The 18,615-nt window shown below is 38.2% G+C and overlaps 1 protein-coding gene across 1 annotated transcript in view; it reads right to left on the bottom strand.

Moving 5' to 3' along the window:
- MTPN (myotrophin) overlaps positions 1 to 18,615 on the bottom strand; it is a 65,089-nt gene that overhangs the window by 46,012 nt on the left and 462 nt on the right. The window lies entirely within an intron of this gene.

Here is an 18,615-nt window from a genome sequence, read left to right as displayed (position 1 = left end):
ACATCCAATGTAATACTATAAGAAAACGACTGATAGTAGTGGGAAACTATGGGGGGGGGGAGGGGATGGGATTAACAGTCGCAAATATCTGTCTGGAGATGGAGAAACACCTCTTATCAACAGGGTACCTGAATGAAACGTAATTGTACACCTAACCCTTAACTGTACCCCACAAAATAATAATAAAAATGTTGATTTAAAAAAAAAGAAATAAAACTAATACCAAAAGCTTTAGCACACACAAAATAGAAGAAAAAAACCCAAACGAATGAACAAAATAACACACAAAACATACACACACCACTAATAAATGTCCTAAATTACTGATGTTTGCAAAGAGGAACTCAATACAACTACATACCATTTTGAAGATAAATGTTAGAATATTAAAATGTTGGCCAGATGCAGTGGCTCATGTCTATAATCCCAGCACTTTGGGGGGCCGAGGTGAGAGGATTGCCTGAGCCCATGGGTTCAAGACCAGCCTGGGCAACTTGGTGAGACCTCATCTTTACAATAAATTAAAAAATTAGCCAGGTGTGGTGGCACGTGCCTATAGTTCCAGCTACTTGGAAGACTGAGGTGGAAGGGTCCCCTGAGCCCAGTAGGTCAAGGCTGCGGTGGCTGCAAGTGTGCCACTGCACTCCAGCCTGGGCAACAGAGAGAGACTCCAATCCAAAAAAAGAAAAAGAAAAAAATATATTAAAGTGTTAGATTAAAACCAAAACTGTGGAAAACCAAGCTTTTGAGCTTTTGTGAGGTGATTAGTTAAATTAACATGATTTTTTTAAAGGCTGCCACAGTTCGTTAGGTTTTTCCCAGCTTTTTTCAACCTTTGCCTCCCCTACTCTCCTAACTGGTCTTAATATAGAATATAAGTATATTAACAAACACATGGTATATTTTTAATAGTTTCAGGTTTGCTTTTTAACAGTAAAATATTTTATATGAACCTCAAAGGTGTGGTGTGATGGGGATTATTTACTAGATCAGTATTTCTTACAGGCCTCTATCACACTTAGGCTTATTTTAATAATACACAGTAAAATGGACTAGGACTCTTCATTCTGTTTCTAAATCAAAAGGGCATCTGAATCCTACAGAGAACCTTTTTTTAATGCCTTTCTTCAGGTGAAAATAAACAAATAATTCCTCTCTTTGATCTCTAAGGTTTGTACACATTGCTTATACTAGAGCATAAGTATATACTATACTGTCACAAGAGACCAGTGTCCCTGAAAGCTACCTAACAAATAGTAGATAGACTAAAGTAGTGTTCTATACAGTTGAGTCAAGGTCCCTAGCAATTCAGTTACAGGATTACCTGTCCTCACTTAGAATTCCTTAAGACTGCAGTGTTTAATATACTTAAAATGACAGACCCATTTGAGATTAATGTTATGGTCCCTCCTTTCCTACCACTCTCCCTCTGTCCTCCTCTCTACCCACCCCAACCCTAGGTTAAAAGTCCTCACTTTAGGATTTAATTTTGCAAAAATGAAACATAAGTTACTGCATTGGTGACATAAGTGTGTAATTAAGTTTAGTGTCCACATAATGTATAGATGGATGGATGAATATACCATAGGATCCGGGGTCTTAACCATCAAGGGCATCCATTTAAAAACCTTTTTTGTTTGTAAGAGGGGTAGATGCTTAACACTTTTTAATTGGTCAAAAATACTTGTCAAGAGTTACACATTACATTTACACTCAAAATTTTTTCTGGTTCCCATTCTATTCATTTGACTTGAGTTCTGTGTAAATTGATAAGTAATGAAAATAAGCCTATAATTTGAATGTATACTTATATAACCTTGAGTAGTCCCAGATTAAGAATCCCAGAGTTATTTGTACAACTGTGTTAAAAACATAGGACTTTGTTCTTATCCTTAAACAAAGTATATGTGTTTTGTTTGTTTCCTATTGTGAACATTTTTTTCCCTAAGATTCTCAGTCGTCACTGTCATTGACATGTGCCCAGAGGTAATTTGTGGGAAAAAATACTCCTCAATTAGGAATAAGCATCATTTTTACTTCTCAAAGCCCTCTTTTTTAAACAAGTCCTTCTCAACCCCAGTTCTGGGAGAAAAGTAAGCCCTAAGGTTATGAGACATCCATGGAATATAATTCACTTTTCCCCTGTGCTCCTAGAGTGGTCTTTGCTAAGTACTTCTCTTGGAAACATTGTGAAAAGAGTCACTCTCATTTGTTCTTTAGGACTTAATTATCTGACAGGGCCTGGTTTTAAAAGGCTACCCTAGACCCTGCTGCCCCTGTCCAGCGGCCCTACCCAACATCATAAAACAACTCCTACTTCAGAGGAGCATGGACTCTGGATCTGATCTAATTTCTGTTATATTACAGAAGGTGATCACTTTATTAGGGTCAACCTAGTATGAATTTTAACTAGTAATAAGCTATTCTTGCAAACACATTTAAAGTCTTTTATGAGGATGCATTATTTTATGGTACTATATTTATCAAGCCAGGTGATCATTATTCAGAAATTACTTTGAAATGAGTTCAAATTTATAATATTGAACGTTTGATGCATTTGGGAAGGTGGCATCAGCAAGAATTTGATGAAATTGGTGCAATAGACCTTTCCTTTTAACTTTTTAGAAAATATACCAAGTAAGATCAGGGTTGATTTTTATACTTCCCAGACCTTATTTCTTTCTGTTGTGTCACCTGTTGGATTCTCTGTATTGTAAAGTTCCAGATAAGGTATTGCCACTTTTTTCTTTGCCCTTCAGTGGTAGATCTTACTTTACAACATTGCTATGTTGTAATTTATAGTTCTTGCACTATTTTAGCTTTTCTTTATTTTATTCGAAATTACTATTTCAGTCATTTAAACTATGGAAACTTTTCCGTTTTATACAGCTTATTTACTTAACAAACATAAATCTTCTTTGGTAGGTCTAAACGCAATTACTCACACCCAGACATTTTCTAACTGAAAACAGTAAAGTATTTTGAAAAATGTTTACTTGTGGTTTAAAATTTTAATAATAGGCCAGGCTCAGTGGCTCAGTCTGTAATCCCAGCACTTTGGGAGGCAGAGGCGAGAGGACTGCCTGAGCCTGAGGGTTCAAGACCAGTCCGGGCAACTTGGAGAAACCTCGTCTTTACAATAAATCAAAAATTAGCCAGGTGTGATAGCGAACACCTGTAGTTCTGGTTACTAGGAAGGCTGAAGCGGAAGGATTGCCAGAACTCAGCAGATTGAGGCTACAGTGGCTGTGAGCATGTCACTGTACTCCAGCCTGGGTAAGAGTGAGACTCCAGCTCAAAAAAATAAATTACTTAAATAAAATAAAAATTTAATAATAAAATGCATGTGTTTATATAAGGTAAGACTATCAAAACTAAGAAAATCTATTTTAAACGTTATGGTAGCATATCAAATTGGAAAAAAGACTGATATGACCAAAAAGGAACTTCATTTATAAGATTCTAATTCGTGTCTCCAAAGTTAGAATTTATGCCTAAAATTTTATGTTGCCTGGGAAATATATAGTATCCTGATCCAGTGGCTTGTAATCCTAAAATCAATAATTGTAAATAAACTCATGGGAAGGAGAAAAAGAGAAGACAAAGAAAAGAGGTGACAGGATAAAGAAAAGTGAAACTTAAAACTTGAATACCTGCCAGCAAGGTGGATCAAGCCTGTAATCCAGCACTTTGGGAGGCGGAGTTGAGAGGAATGCCTGAGCTCAGAGGTTCCAGATAAGCTTGAACGACATGGCAAGACTTCATCGCTACAATAAATCAAAAAATTAGCTGGGCGTGGTGGCACATGCCTGTGGTTCCAGCGACTTGGAGGCTGAGGTGGAAGGATCACCTGAGCCCAGCAGGTCGAGGCTGCAGTAGCCGTGAGCACTCTAGCCTGGACGTCAGAGTGAGACTACAGAAAGAGACTATGACTCAAAAACAAACAAACAAACAAAAAAACCTTCAATACCTAAAGTTTCAAAGTATGTTATCTGCAGAAATTTACTAAGTTTGAAGAATAGAAGTTTTTTTAAGGCTGGGTGTGGTGGCTCCGCTTGTCATCCCAGTACTTTGGGAGGCCGAGGTAAGAGGAATGCCTGAGCCCAGGGGTTTGAGTCTAGCCTGGGCAACTTGGTGAGACCTTGTCTCTACAATAAATCAAAAAATAAGCTGGGCATAGTAGCAAGTACCTGTAGTTCCAACTACTTGGAAGGCTGAGGCAGAAGGATTGCCTGAGCCCAGCAGGTCGAGGCTGCAGTGGCCATGAGCATGCCACTGCAATCAAGCCTGGGCGACAGAGTGAGACTTCAACTCAAAAAAAGAGGAAGTTTTCTTAAGATTGCCTTTCTGTTGTCATTATACATGAATGACAACTTGAATATAAATATATTTTTCCATATCTTATTCCTGACAAGACTCCTCGTTCCACTGTTTCCTGGTACTATTAGAAAAATATTTAAAGGTAAGTTGATTTTACCTGCTTTTCAGTTCTGAAAATTTCAATTTCTATGTGTGAGTTGAAATTTGTATGCTCTTCCCGTCTTCTGCTGGCTTAATTGCAAAGTATCTACCTACTGTAATACTCTACCTTCAGTTTTTTCCATCTATGTATTTTATTTATAATCTAAAATATTTCAATGTAAAATGATAGAAAAGGAAAACTCTTTGAAATGAGTTAGATCAGAGTTCAAATCCTGTCCTTCCACTTAGAGCTGCAGGATCTCAGTTACTTAATTTCCATTTCTATAACTATAAAATAGGAATAAGACCTACTGGGTAGTTGTGAAGACTAAATTATATGTGTATCTATACACATACTAATTTATCATGTAGACTGTACCTGGAATAGAGTACTAAAAGAGAAAGTATTCTATTCCTATTACCTTTCACTTTTAATTTTATATTCAATGGTGTTTTCTTTTACATTGCAACCAAATACAGCTTTATCTTAACACATTGTATAGTTGCTTTCTTTTACCTGTATTTCATGTGTTAAATAAGGAAAACAATTTGTTCAGAACTCATACAATTATCTTATTTTGTGTCTGTCCTCAACATACTTTTAACTAAACCGACCAAAGGATACTCATCCTTACTGGCTGGCACTGTAGGTGCTCAAATGATATATGCTGAATTAATTATGAATAAACTAGTGAAACTTGCTAATTAATTACTCCCCTCTTTCATTTCTGAAGTTGGAAATCAAGTCACGTCACGGGACTGGCAATAGGGCTGGGGAAAAAATTCTGGAAAATTTTTGGTGAAGGATAACCTATGACAGTCAAAAAGATTTTACAAAATCTCCCTTTAGTTTGAGTTTCTTTTTGTACATTTACAGGTATTTATTTTTCCATTTTCAGAATAATTCTAGGCCTCTTGCCCAGGGTTCAAATTTACTACAGATACTCTATGTTTTTTCTTTTAGAAAATTTCATTATCTCTCTCATTCTCTCTCTCTCATATCTATCCACATGTGACTTCGCATGTCTGGTTTTCCAGTTCAACATCTTTCAACTATAAAGATTTCTGATTCATATTTTTGGAAATGTTGATCCTCAAAATAATTTTTCTATTTTATTATACATTTTAAATTTTGTAGATTTTTATTTTTTTATTTTTTTTGAGTTGGGGGATCTCCCTCTGTCGCCCAGGTTGCAGTGCAGTGGCACACTCACAGCCACCCCAGCTTCGATCTGCTCGGCTCTGGTGATTCTTACGACTCAGTTTTCCAAGTAACCAGAACTAGAGGCGTGCACTACCATGCTCAGCTGATTTTTTTATTTATTGTAGAGATGAGGTCTCACCAAATTGCCTGGGCTGGTCTTGAACCCACGGGCTCAGGCAATCCACTCACCTTGGCCTCCCAAGTGCTGGGATTATAGGCTGAGCCACTGAGCTCAGCCTGTAGCTACTATTGCACAACACAAATGATGAATAATTGTGATATAGGCAGTATGATTGCCAAGGCCTAGAATATTTACTATATGGCCCTTTACAAAATAAGTTTGCCAACCCTTGCTATAAAGCCTTGGTCTATAGGCTGTTCTTTTACAAAATAAGTTTGCCAATCTTTGCTATAAAGTTTCAGTTGTCCAGTCTCCTCTTAGGAAAGGATCTACATAGACACACAAAAAAAATACAGTGTGTCAGGCTTTATACACTGCTTTATGAATTTCATACTAACAATATCTTTTTTTTTTGAGTTGGAGTCCCACTCTGTTGCCCAGGCTGGAGTGCAGTGGCACACGCATAGCCACTGCAGGGTTGACCTAATGGGCTCAGGTGATCCTTCTGCTTCAGCCTGTCAAGTAGCCGGAACCACAGGCGTGTGCCACCACCTACACCTGGCTCATTTTTAAAATTTATTGTAGAGACGAGGTCTTACCAAGTTGCCCAGGCTGGTCTTGAACCCCTGGACTCAGGCAATCCTCTTGCCTACACCTCCCAAGTGCTCAGGTTTGAGTCACTGTGCCCAGCTTACAATATCTTTAAAACTTGAACAAAACATGAATTGGGTACTATCACAATCCTCATTTACAAAGACAAGGCTTAGGTTTGATGAAATTAACTTGGTCAAGGTTAATAAGTGGATAGGGAATCAGACCCAGGTCTACTGAAATTCAAAGTGTAAAATTACTCTCTTAGAGAGAGATTCAAAATAATAAATAATAAAAAATGTTTTCCAAAGACTTAGTTTTAGAGTCCACCACATGCTTTTATACTGTTTTAAGTAATGTGGCCATAATACGATTTTGATATTTGTTTACTAACACCAGTGAAAAAGCACTGGTAATTATTATTTTTCACAATGGAACAAGCACAAAAACTGTCTTAACTTTTAGTGACACTTTATGGTTTTAAAAATTCTTAATTGGGCTGGGAGTGGTGGGTCATGCCTGTAGTCCCAGCACTCTGGGAGGTGGAGGTGAGAGGACTGCCTGAGCCTAGGGGTTCAAGACAAGTCTGGGCAACTTGGCAAGACCTTGCCTCTACAATTAATCAAAAAATTATCTGGTCGTGATGGCATGTGCTTGTGTTTCCAGCTACTTGGAAGGCTGAGGTGGAAGAATCACCTGAGCCCAGCAGGTCGAGGCTGCAGTGGCTGTGAGTGTGCTACTGTACTACAACCTGGGTGATGGAGTAAGACTCTAACTCAAAAAAAATTCTTAATTGAAATTCTAAAATGGTCATGAAAGGTTACATGTGGAAGATGGTGTTATATTAATATAACTATTGTCATACCATTAGTATGGAAAAGTTGGAAAAAGTTCATTGAATTTAAAACAACCAGGAGTGAAAACTTAGAGCTGTAAATGATGAAAGAACATCATTTATTCTAAGAACATCTGTTTCAAGGGGGTAAACCAACTCTGAAAACAACAAATCAAGGGCTAGTTTCTACAAATATCAATTAAACACAAATTTAACTAAACTGTATGGCAGATAACAGGCAATGTGATAATTACAGAAAATACAAAGCTATTTATCTTCAACAAACACATGGAAGATCAGCAGGTGAAAATTAATATAGGGCTCTTAATTTCAACCAACAGAAAACAATTCAGACTGATTAATAGAAATGTAATTTATTGGCCAGGCTCAGTGACTCAGCCTGTAATACCAGCACGTTGGGAGGCTGAGGCGAGTGGATTGCCTGAATCTGAGGGTTTGAGACCAGCCTGGGAAACTTGGGAGACCTCATCTCTACAACAGATCAAAAAAATTAACCAGGTGTGGTAGCGTGCCTTTAGTTCTGGCTACTTGAAAGGCTGAGGCAGGATTGCCGGAGCCCAGCAGGTCGACACTGGGGTGGCCATAGGCCTTAAGTGTGCCACTGCACTCCAGCCTGGGCAACAGAGTGAGAATTCACAAAATAAAATGAAATAAAAAAGACAAAACTCTTTCTGTATATTCCAAACCTAAAGACATATTTTACAGACCAAGATTTGAGTTTCTTATGCCACTCTTTTTCAATTTAAGTCCAGTAACCTATCAGTCAAGTTAGAAGCCCATAAGTCCTCAAATTTAAGAAACTCTACAATAGAGTGTAAATAAAATAAGAAAGTTCTATATTAGGTATCACCAACAAGGGATAAATCACACAGTCAGGGAATGCTAGGCAGAACAAAAGACATGAACATACAACTTTACACATAAGCAGAAATTTAACAATTAGATGGGGTGGAGCAACAAAGAATATTCTATTAGAGGTAACAGCTAACTAGCTTAAGGTACTTCATCAGGAAACACAAAGGTGTAGTGAAAAAGACTCATCCGTGTTCGGGAAAATGGAATTTAAATCCTAATCCCAACCAGCAGAATGATTCTAGTCAACGCTTTTAACCTTTAATTTTTCCTCACTTATAAAATAGGGAAGTTGGATTAGATGACCTGAAAGTACTAATTTTGTTTCTAAAAAGTTTATGACAATCATGATCAGTAACATGCCAGGCTTACATATATTAAGTAGGTATTATTATCATTCCTAGGTTACCAGTTGAAGAAATTGAAGTATTGAGGGGTTAACTAACTCACCCAAAGTCCTCTAATTAGTAAGAGAGCCAGATGTGGAAGGTTTAACTCCAAAGCCAACACGTTTAGCCGCTACACTACAGTTGCACCAATAATGTAATTCCAAATTCCCAAAGGATAGTGTTATAAAGAGCAGCTACTGTACTATGGGAAAAGTGTTTATTACCTACAATTTTTTATACCTAAATTTTTCATTATTTTTCAGATACCTAGTTTAGACCTAAGTATCAAAATGTCCACTATTTTATATTTGTCAAATAGAAATCTTCCCTCTGATTTAATAAATACAGAAAAAGATGTTCTCACTCATATGTGGGCCCAGACTACTGGTCAGAAAAGCACAAGGGTGGGACTGGCAGATGCTGGACACTGCTAGGGAAAGTAGAAAGGGAGGACAGAGGGGGGAGCATGTGGTGACACACTGGGTACTTGGTCTACTATTGGGGAAGAAAGGGCCAGCTAGAAGGACAAACTTCACCTGCATGCAACTTTCTTATGTAGTAAATCCTCACTTGTACAACACAACTCTAAAATAGTAACTATAATTTAAAAAACAAAACGGGAAAAGTAACCAAATTTAAACTTCTCTTCAAGGTTACACTAATACATACTAATTTTTGTGTGGGAGTCTGAAACTTTAAGGTAAATATGGCTCTTTGCCCTTCATTTCTTGGGTCAGTTTCTTATGTTTTAGTTCCTTTCCTCGTTGTTTTCAGCACTCACAGCTCCATTCTATACTTGTAATTTTCTGCAGAATGGGGAAAAAAATAATCAAGCTTCCAAGCTTATCAGAATTATTCATACAGTAAACACACAGCTAAAAAAAATGACATCCAGCCATATTTCTTATACAAGGTGGCCTTTGGTGTAATACTATAAGGTAACTATTAATTATTAATTCTGCTGTGAGTTGATTATCTAAACACAATTTCTGTTTTCAATACTTCAGTATGACATATTCTCACTGTGTACCACATTCTACCATGCTAACATAATTCATAAAAAATGAAAAGTTAAAGAATTATGTTTTTCAGATCACATGATTCTAGCAGTCCAGAAAAAAATTTAACCTTAAGATATATGTCCTTATCATTCCCATATTTTCCCTAAGATTATACCCAAAAAAGGAAAAAAACCATAAATGAACCACCCGCAAAAATTCTAAAGAGAATTTAAGAAGGAAAGTGGCTCTATCTCATACTAAAACATATTGTGAAGTTACATATCATTAAAACAGTTTAGTCTGAATAGAAAAAGAGCAAGAAATCTGTTTATGTTCAAGACGGATCAAATTATTACGAAAGAGGATTCAATTAATAAATGGTACGGAAATTGACAGTTAAACACAAACTACAGTCCTATTTCATGCTTTCAAAATACGTAACAGAAAGATCAAATGTGTAAAATGAGAGAGAAAAAAATAACTCTGGAAAGACAAATTTTTTTGTAATTTTATAGAGGAAATGTAACAAGTCTTTGTAAACAGAACACAAAATCAAAGTCATAAAAAAGCAAAAAAGTGATATATTTAAGTCACATAAAAAGTAATGACTATTGTAGAACAAAAAACTAAGTGAAGTCTAAAGACTAAATGGAATAGTATTTCCAAAACATAATAAAAAATTAATTTCCTTAATTTATAAAGAGTTCATTTAAACCAATAAAAAACAGACCAACTACTGCCTAACAGAAAAATGAAGAAAAGAGATAAACAAGAAATTTGAGGAAAAGAATATAGTGCCTAATAAAGTTCTGATAAAATGCTCCACCTTCTTAAATGCAAAACAGAGCAAAAAAATCATTATTCACCTATCCAAATGGCAAAAACTGAAAGTTTGAAGTGCTGTCGATGATGTGAGAACCATCACAGTGGGAACCATCTCATCACAGACTGAGAACCAGTCTTATGCCCTGCCAATGTGCCAATGTGTGCCTAAGTCAATGATGTCAACAAAACTCATCAGGAAGGTAAAGCACACACCTTCTCAAAAGTTGTCAAGGTATACATACAAAGATGATCACTATAGTAGTTTAACTGCAAAAATAAACTGGAAACAAATTGTTTATCATAGAGGAATAGTTAAAACAAATCCATAAAAGGGAATACTATGCACTATTAAGAAAGGGGGCGGGCTGGGCGTGGTGGCTCACACCTATAATCCCAGCACATTGGGAGGCCAAGGTGGGAGGACTGTGTGAGCCTGTGGGTTCAAGGTCAGCCTAGGGAACTTGGTGAGACCTCATCTCTATAATAAATTAAAAAATTAGCCAGGTGTGGCAGGTGTCTGTACTGCTAGCTGGTTTCGAACCCAAGGTCTTAGGCAATCCTCTCACCTTGGCCTCCCAAAGTGCTGGGATTATAGCCGTGAGCCACTGCGCCCAGTCTAATTTTACTTTTTGACAGTGAATAGGAATTAACTAGGTAGTAAAACTACAGACCAATTTTTGTCTTTGTTTATACTTTTTTTGTCTTAGAGATACTAAATAAATTTTATATTTTAAAGAAATCAACTACCTAGTTGGGGGAATGGGGCACTTTGTTTTAGTTTATTCTATTCAATACAGCTTTAATTTTTTTAACATAACAAGCACATATTATTTTTATAATTTAAATCAGATTTAACTTATTAAACTTTTAATTATCTGCACTAATGAAAGGAAAATGTTTAGAATCTCAAAAACAAAGCACTTTATATAGCTTAGGAATATCTGAATGAATACTTATCTTCCTAGCCAGGCATGGTGGCGCATGCCTGTAGTTCCAGCTACTTGGAAGGCTGAAGTAGAAGGATCGCTTGAGCCCAGCAGGTAGAGGCTGCCTGCAACTGCACTCTTGCCTGGGTGACAGAGTGAGAGACTGACTCAAAGAAAAAAAAAAGGATACTTATCTTCCAATGTAAAAAAAGATCTTCCTTTATTAAAAAGTATATTTAAAGAAAAAAGACTAAAAGCATAATAGGAAGAAAAATATTTATACTGAAGTTTCTGTATCTACTGAGGCATTTATATTTTACACAAGCTGATGCTTGCTTTCCGAATCGATCATCAGCTCTGCTGTAGAAAGGGCAACACACAATGATATATTTTATAATAAAAAAAAGAAATCACAATGCAAAAAAGAAAAAAAGGAGAAGACTCCTAAAACCAATAAATGCACGATAGATTGAATCAGGGCCTCCTTTAAATTGATTATTTTATTAGGAAAGTGAAAGTGATCTCAGTAAGTCTTGCAATTTCTAAAGATTTGAGCTGACACCTTTCTCAGGTTGAAGAGATCCTATCCTTTCACATGGCGAACAACTGATGCTTAGGGTGTCAAAGGCACCTAGATGTAATTAGAATGGGGGTTAGAGAGGGAAAAAAAACCATAGAGAAAGGGAAGTTAGAGACTGGGTTTCTATTTCACAGCAAGTGAAATAGAAGTACATGTAAACAAGTGAGTACATATATCAGACCTGCTGGAGATTATAAGTGGCTACTTAACAATATAAACTGGTCGGGCGCGGTGGCTCAAGTCTTTTAACCCAGCACTTTGGGAGGTTGAGGCAAGAGGATTGCCTAAGTTCAGGGGTTCAAGACCAGTATGGGCAGCTTGGTAAGACCGCATCTCTACACTAAATCAAAAAATTAGCTGAGTGTTGCAGCACACATCTGTAATTCCAGCTACTTAGAAGGCTGAGGCGGAAGGATCACCTGAGCCCAGCAGGTCAACACTGTGGTGGCCACGACTGTGCTGCTGCAGTCCAGCCTGGGCAACAGAGTGAGACTCCAACTCAAAACAAAACAAAACAAACAAACAAAAAAACTATAAGTCACCTGTAAGAGCATTCACCTGTAAGGGTATCAATCCCCAAAATCTACCACAAAGCTCACCTCCAAGTAGTCTCAATGGATAATGACCATCCTGCTATGATTCTTTGTTTTTAATACTTATACACTTGTCATATAGTACCCTCTGAGTTATCTGGCATTATTGAGAAGTGAAGATCAAGGGTACGCTCAAGTGGTTAACAGCAAGGAGCTGTGAAGCTCCTGTAGAACACAATGAATTAGGTTGAAGTTTCAGCTTCACCATTCCAGAATTTTATGATCTTGGGCAAGTTATTTTAATCTTTGCCTCTAAAATCTAAAGAGACAAAATGGGACTAACATTAACTAACAATGCTCATGGCTTGATGTTGATGAGTGAATACAAAGCCTTTCACAAGCTATCAGTTTCTTCTATGAACACACCATGAGCAAAAATAGTCTCCGAGGAGAATTCAGGTTTACAGAGTTGTCCCTATGCTAATTATTTCCAAACTGTCACACTTAAATTAAAAAAAAAAAATAGTATTTTTCTGTCTTCATTCAGCCAGAGTTAATTGGTTGTGCCTGCTTCTTATAAGCCCCTTTCTCCCTTTCTTAGTGTACTGATTTCTAAGCGGCTGTTTGCTAAGAAAATCAGATAACCATTTCAAAGAAGACTGATACATAGATACATGCATGCATGCATATGTGTGTATACTATAGATTCAGAATTGGTTCTTGGGTTTAAATGCCAGTTATGCTACTTACTTTGTAATCTTGTTAAGTTACTTAAGTTCTCTGAGTCTTAAGTTTATTCATCCTTAAAATAAAAGAATACTGCCAGGCACGGTGGCTCATGCCAGCAATCCCAGCACTTTGGGAAGTGGAAGAGAGAGGACTGCCAGCCTGGGCAACTTGGTGGGACCTTGTCTCTATAATAAATAAAAAAAATTAGCTGGGCACAGTGGCATGCGCCTGTGGTTCCAGCTACTAGGAAGGCTGAGGCGGAAGCAGTCCAGCAGATTGAGGCTGCGGTGGCCGTGAGCGTGCCACTGCGCTCCAGCCTGACTGATAGAGAGAAACCCTGACTCAAAAAAAAAAAAAAAAAAGATTATTACCTATTTTGAAACACTGGTAAAAAGCAAATGAAAACATAAGTTTTACCTATGTAAAACATCTTGCAGAATGCTTTCTAGTATTTGGCAACATACATCATCCAGTATTTGTAAATTATAGCTAAGAATAAAAAATTCTGGTCAGGCTCGGTGGGGCTCAGCCTGTAATCCCAGCACTTTGGGAGGCCAAGGTGAATGGATTGTCTGAGCCTGCGGGTTCAAGACCAGCCCGGGCAACTAGGCGAGACCTCGTCTCTACAATAAATAAAAAATTAGCTGGGCATAGTAGCATGCGCCTGTAGTTCCAGTTACTTAGAAGGCGGAAGTGGAAGGATCACCTGAGCCCAGCAGGTCGAGGCTGCGGTGGCCATGAGCATGCCACTGCACTGCAGCCTGGGTAACAGAGACTCCAACTCAAAAAAAAAAAAAGAATAAAAAATTCTTTACTAGGAACATGTTTTTAATGGGTGAAACTCTTTGGCATTACACTGGAGATACAAAGATGAAAAAAGTATAGTATCTACCCTCCAGAAGCTCAAAGCCTAATGAAGACAGATGTAAACAAAATCTCAGCAATTTGATAAGTGAAACAGTAAAAGAAGCCGCACTCTATTAGAAGTCAAAATGTTTTTCTGGAAGAGGTGATATTTATGCTAAGAGAATAAACAGGAGTCCAGCAGGTTGGAGGTTAGAGATTAAGGTGAGCAGAATTGGTGGAGGAGGATGAGAGAGCACATGTAAAGTTCTATAAGAGAAAGCATAGTAGAGTCTGGAGCAGAGTGCCTGCAGGGAGGCAAGTTTAGAAAGGCAGGCTGGACAAAACCATGACAGCCCAGTATCCTATACCAAGGAGGAGTTGGCCCTTTTTAAATAAGTAATGAGGAATCACAAAGGTATTTTAAGGCCAGTGAGGAATCACAAAGGTATTTTAAGACCACTTATCAAATTGCTGAAATTGTTTGTAAAAGGTAACATGCTTACATTCACATTATAGAGAATCCTCTAGCTAAACTGTGTAAACTGACCTTTATGGTAGGGGGTGAATTACAGTCAAGGAAAATATAGTTCAGGCCTTAAAAAAAACCAAAACCAAAACAAAACAGCAACTAATCTATAAAGCACTGGGAATAAGAATGGAGATTAAGGAATGGATGACAGAGACTAAGAAGTTGGTCTTGATAACCCTCTGAGAGCTAGAAAAATCCCCCAATTTCTAGTCAATATTTTAAAAAGTTTTTGAGAGGAAAATAGCTCAATTTGGAATTTGTCTGAACAGAGCTATCCATTAAGCAGTGTGAAGCACAGGTGAGGCCAGAAATAGCTCCAATGGGAGAAATTAACATAAAGGCAAAAATAGAAGACAGTGGCAAAAATAATATCACTCAGAGAAAGCATACAGATAAAAATGGGCTATGAATATGTTATGGCTGCTCATGAACACCTTTATTTTCTGTCTTCCACTTGTCTTCCAACTGGTCAAGTGAATTTTATGCAAGTAAGATGTGACTTATAATTTGTATACTACTTTAAAAATCTGAAAGTTTTTTTCAAATAGGTCTGCTAAATATAGATGCTTAAGTTTCCTGACCACTGTGTCCAATTTCTTCACTATCATCCCAACCTAGTAAAGTGTTTGGGACCTGAAAGGTGTACAATAAAAATGGACAAAAACGAAATGGGTCCTTAGGTCAGTCAAGAAGCCAACATGCAGTGCTGACTTTAAAATTGCTTTAGATATCATTTAAAAGTTATAGATGAACATTTAATATAGAACTCGAAATTCTTCTCTAAGTACTGCCATATCCATTTTGAAACACAATTTTCTTTTTTTTTAAATTAGAAAATATAGTTTATTTAAAAAGTAAATGAGCGAGAGTGAGTACTGGGAGCGAGAGGGGGAGAGGGGGAAGGGGAGGGGAGGATAGAGTTCAAGAACTCATCTAAAATCAACAATTTATGTGTATCTACACTTCAAATTTCAATAGAGAAGTCAGAAGCAAGTAGAATGGTATAATTACTGATTTTTAAAAGTATTACTTTAAAAAGGAAAAATAGGCTGGGCATGGAGGCCCAAGCAGGAGGATCCCTTGAGGCCAGGAGTTTAAGAATAGTCTGGGCAACATAGCAAGACACTGTCCCTACAAAAAATTTTTAAAAATCAGTTGGGCGTGGTACAAGTGTGCAGGATTAATCATTTGGGAGGCTGAGGTAGGAGGATTGCTTGAGCCCAGTTTGAGGGTGAGCTATGATTGCGCCACCGCACTTCTCCTGAGAGACAGAGTAAGACCTCAACTCTTAAAAAAAGGAAAAAAAAAAAAGAAAAATACTTAAATGCTTCTCTGACTGATAACATTCTTTATTTTTTTTTTTTTTAGTTGGAGTCTCACTCTGTTGCCCAGTTTGGAGTACAGTGGCATGTTCACGGCCACTGCAGCCTCGACCTGCTGAGCTCAGGTGATCCTTCCACTTCAGCCTTCCAAGTAGCTGGAACTATAGGCACGTGCCACCACACCCAGCTACTTTTTTGATTTATTATTGAGACGAGGTCTCACCAAGTTGCCCAGGCTGGTCTTAAACCTCTGGGTCTTTGGTCTCAGGCAATCCTCTCGCCTTGGCATCCCAAAGTGCTGGGATTATAGGCTTGAGCCACTGAGATAACATTCTTATGTTCCTGAGATCCTCACAGGAACACAGACAATATTTTAAATAGAATCACGACTCTGATATTAAGTCTTTGTCTATACCTACTCAGAAAAACACATATTATGTAAACTCAGAATAAATGTTCATAAACTGATGGATGAAAAAGGTGAGTCAGTGAACAAACAGGGAAGATGGCTGCAGAGCAGAACTACAAAAAATGAGGACCCGAGAATCTGAATAGGCACCAAAAGGAAGCAGAGTCAGTAAAAGTGTTGTCTGTCTTACAATTTCTCATTGACAAAGCCAAACATGTCTTAAGAAATCTGTTACTCAATAAAAAGAGGGAATGGTCTGTGCACAGAAATTACATTATGTCATATCTTTTTGGATAGTCCAATTCTCAACACTTCCTTTTGCTTTTCTGTCAAAGTCTATCCTCCTTATGCACATTTTTATGTTAACGAAGAGTAGACAGTATGATAGTAATAAGCAAAAAACCCCCAGAACATAATAACCTAATTTTAAAACTACCTGAAAATAAATTAATCTATCTTTTAATAAATATGCTAATGGGCCGGGAACAGTGGCTGAAGTCTGTAATCCCAGCACTTTGGGAGGCTGAGATGAGAGGATTACCAGAACTCAGGAATTCCAGACCAGCCTGGGCAACTTGGTAAGATCTTATCTCTACAATAAGTCAAAAAATAAGCTGGGTGTGGTAGCGTGTGCCTGTAGTTCCAGCTATTTAGAAGGCTGAGGTGGAAGGATCACCTGAGTCCAGCAGGTTGAGGCTGTGGTGACTGTGAGTGTGCCACTGCACTCCAGTCTGGGGACAGAGTAAGATACCGACTCAAAAAAAAAAAAAAGTGCTAATACACATATTTTCACATAAATGTTTTGTGTGATTGACAATTCTTCGTGCACAGTTTACCTGCCTGAATGTGGACCTTGGGAACAGCCTACTAGATATCTTGGTGTTACATGCTTTCACAATTTTATCTTAGATTGTGAAACTGCATGGGGCAGTTAAGGATTTTCAGTTTTGGAGTCAGCAGTTGAGTTCTTTCTTCACTATTATCTCTGTACCTTTGCATTCTTTTCTTAAGTTCCTGTATCTTGATAATCTGTAAAATGGGACTATTAATAGAATTTACTTCACAAGACTCACAAGGATGATACAAAATAATGTATCAGGAAAACACTGCATAAATTGCATTATCTCTGTAGCTGTAAGTTTGGTTAGTACTTACCAGCTTTTTGTACAAGTATACAAAATAATCTAGGTTCCACTATGACAGGAAACCAAAAGCCCACTCAGTCCCAGTGCTGCAATTTCTGCCCTTCAACCTTACAGCGAAACAGCCAGTACATCAGATTTCAGTCTGCTACCAGCTGAGAAGGCAGTGAATAGAGGACAGCCTGTCCTAAAAGTCCATTGCAAGTAACAACTAAGCAGATAAGCTGCATCCAGAAAGTCTAAATTGTAATGGAATTAAACAGAGTAAAAACTATTGAGCTTGACTTGCGCAATCCTGTGCGTTTTAAGAAACTCTGCTTCTGCTTACCTGCTTCTTAACAGACCTGTGAAGCAAAAACAGCAGCGGCACACCAGCACTTATACTCTTTGAAGAATGAAAAGCCAGCCTGATTCTCACACTATTAGAAGGCAAGATGTCCTCCAGGGTTGCCGGAAAATTGTACTTTTTTGGGGGGGAGGGGGAAGAGTTCTTCTTAGATTATCACCAAGTTAAAATCACATGTTACGTCCTCTCATCATTACCAAAGGCACCGTTTCAGGATCCAAAGGCCGGCTGGCACGGAATCTTAAGTTTCCCACAAAGTGGATTCAGTTTTATATTCTGGGCTTAGGTTTGAGTTTGGCTTTCTTCATCATGATTTTACCCCTAAATACACTGTGACTAAACTGCATTACTGTTTATTACACACTTAATCATTTAAAATGGAATCAGGACGAAGGAGGGAGTAAAAGTTAACACGCACGTCTAAAAACTTCTCAGATGTCTTACGTGCTCCCAGATGTCGGTTGACGAGCTCGCCACTTGAAGCAAATACGCATTTGTTGTGGGGGGAAATGAAAAAGGCCACACCCAAAGGTAGGACTCAACAGTGAGGTGACACTGAGTTTCAGAATTTCAACTCTGCTATTTTTGGTAGTCTTTCACGGTCAAAGAGTTCCGTAAATTCATACCAGGCCCCAAGTTAAAGAAAACGTCCCTCTGGGCCTAGCTACTTGAGTTACTTCATTAACAGGCAGGTCCAAGATGGAGAATTACCTCGTCGAGAGAGAAGGACCGAAGTAATCCTGGCGCAGAAGAGAGCCGAACTCAGAGGGAGGGTCCGCAGGGCCGGACACCACTCCTCCCCACCAGGGGTCGGGACAGCACCAAGAGCCCCGCCACGTCGACACCGCGGTTACCTGACAGAAGCCGCCAAGTCCCCGGGCCCTCCTCCAGTCGGGAGCCCCGGACGCCGGCCTCCGGTGCCGGCACCGTCCAGGAAGTGTCCTCCCGCCCCC

The sequence above is a fragment of the Carlito syrichta genome, unplaced genomic scaffold (assembly GCF_000164805.1).
Source record: "Carlito syrichta isolate Samal-C Ts95f unplaced genomic scaffold, Tarsius_syrichta-2.0.1 Scaffold308732, whole genome shotgun sequence".
Lineage (NCBI taxonomy): Eukaryota > Metazoa > Chordata > Mammalia > Primates > Tarsiidae > Carlito > Carlito syrichta.
Note: the sequence above shows the minus strand (reverse complement) of the source record. Positions and strands in the feature narration are given on the sequence as shown.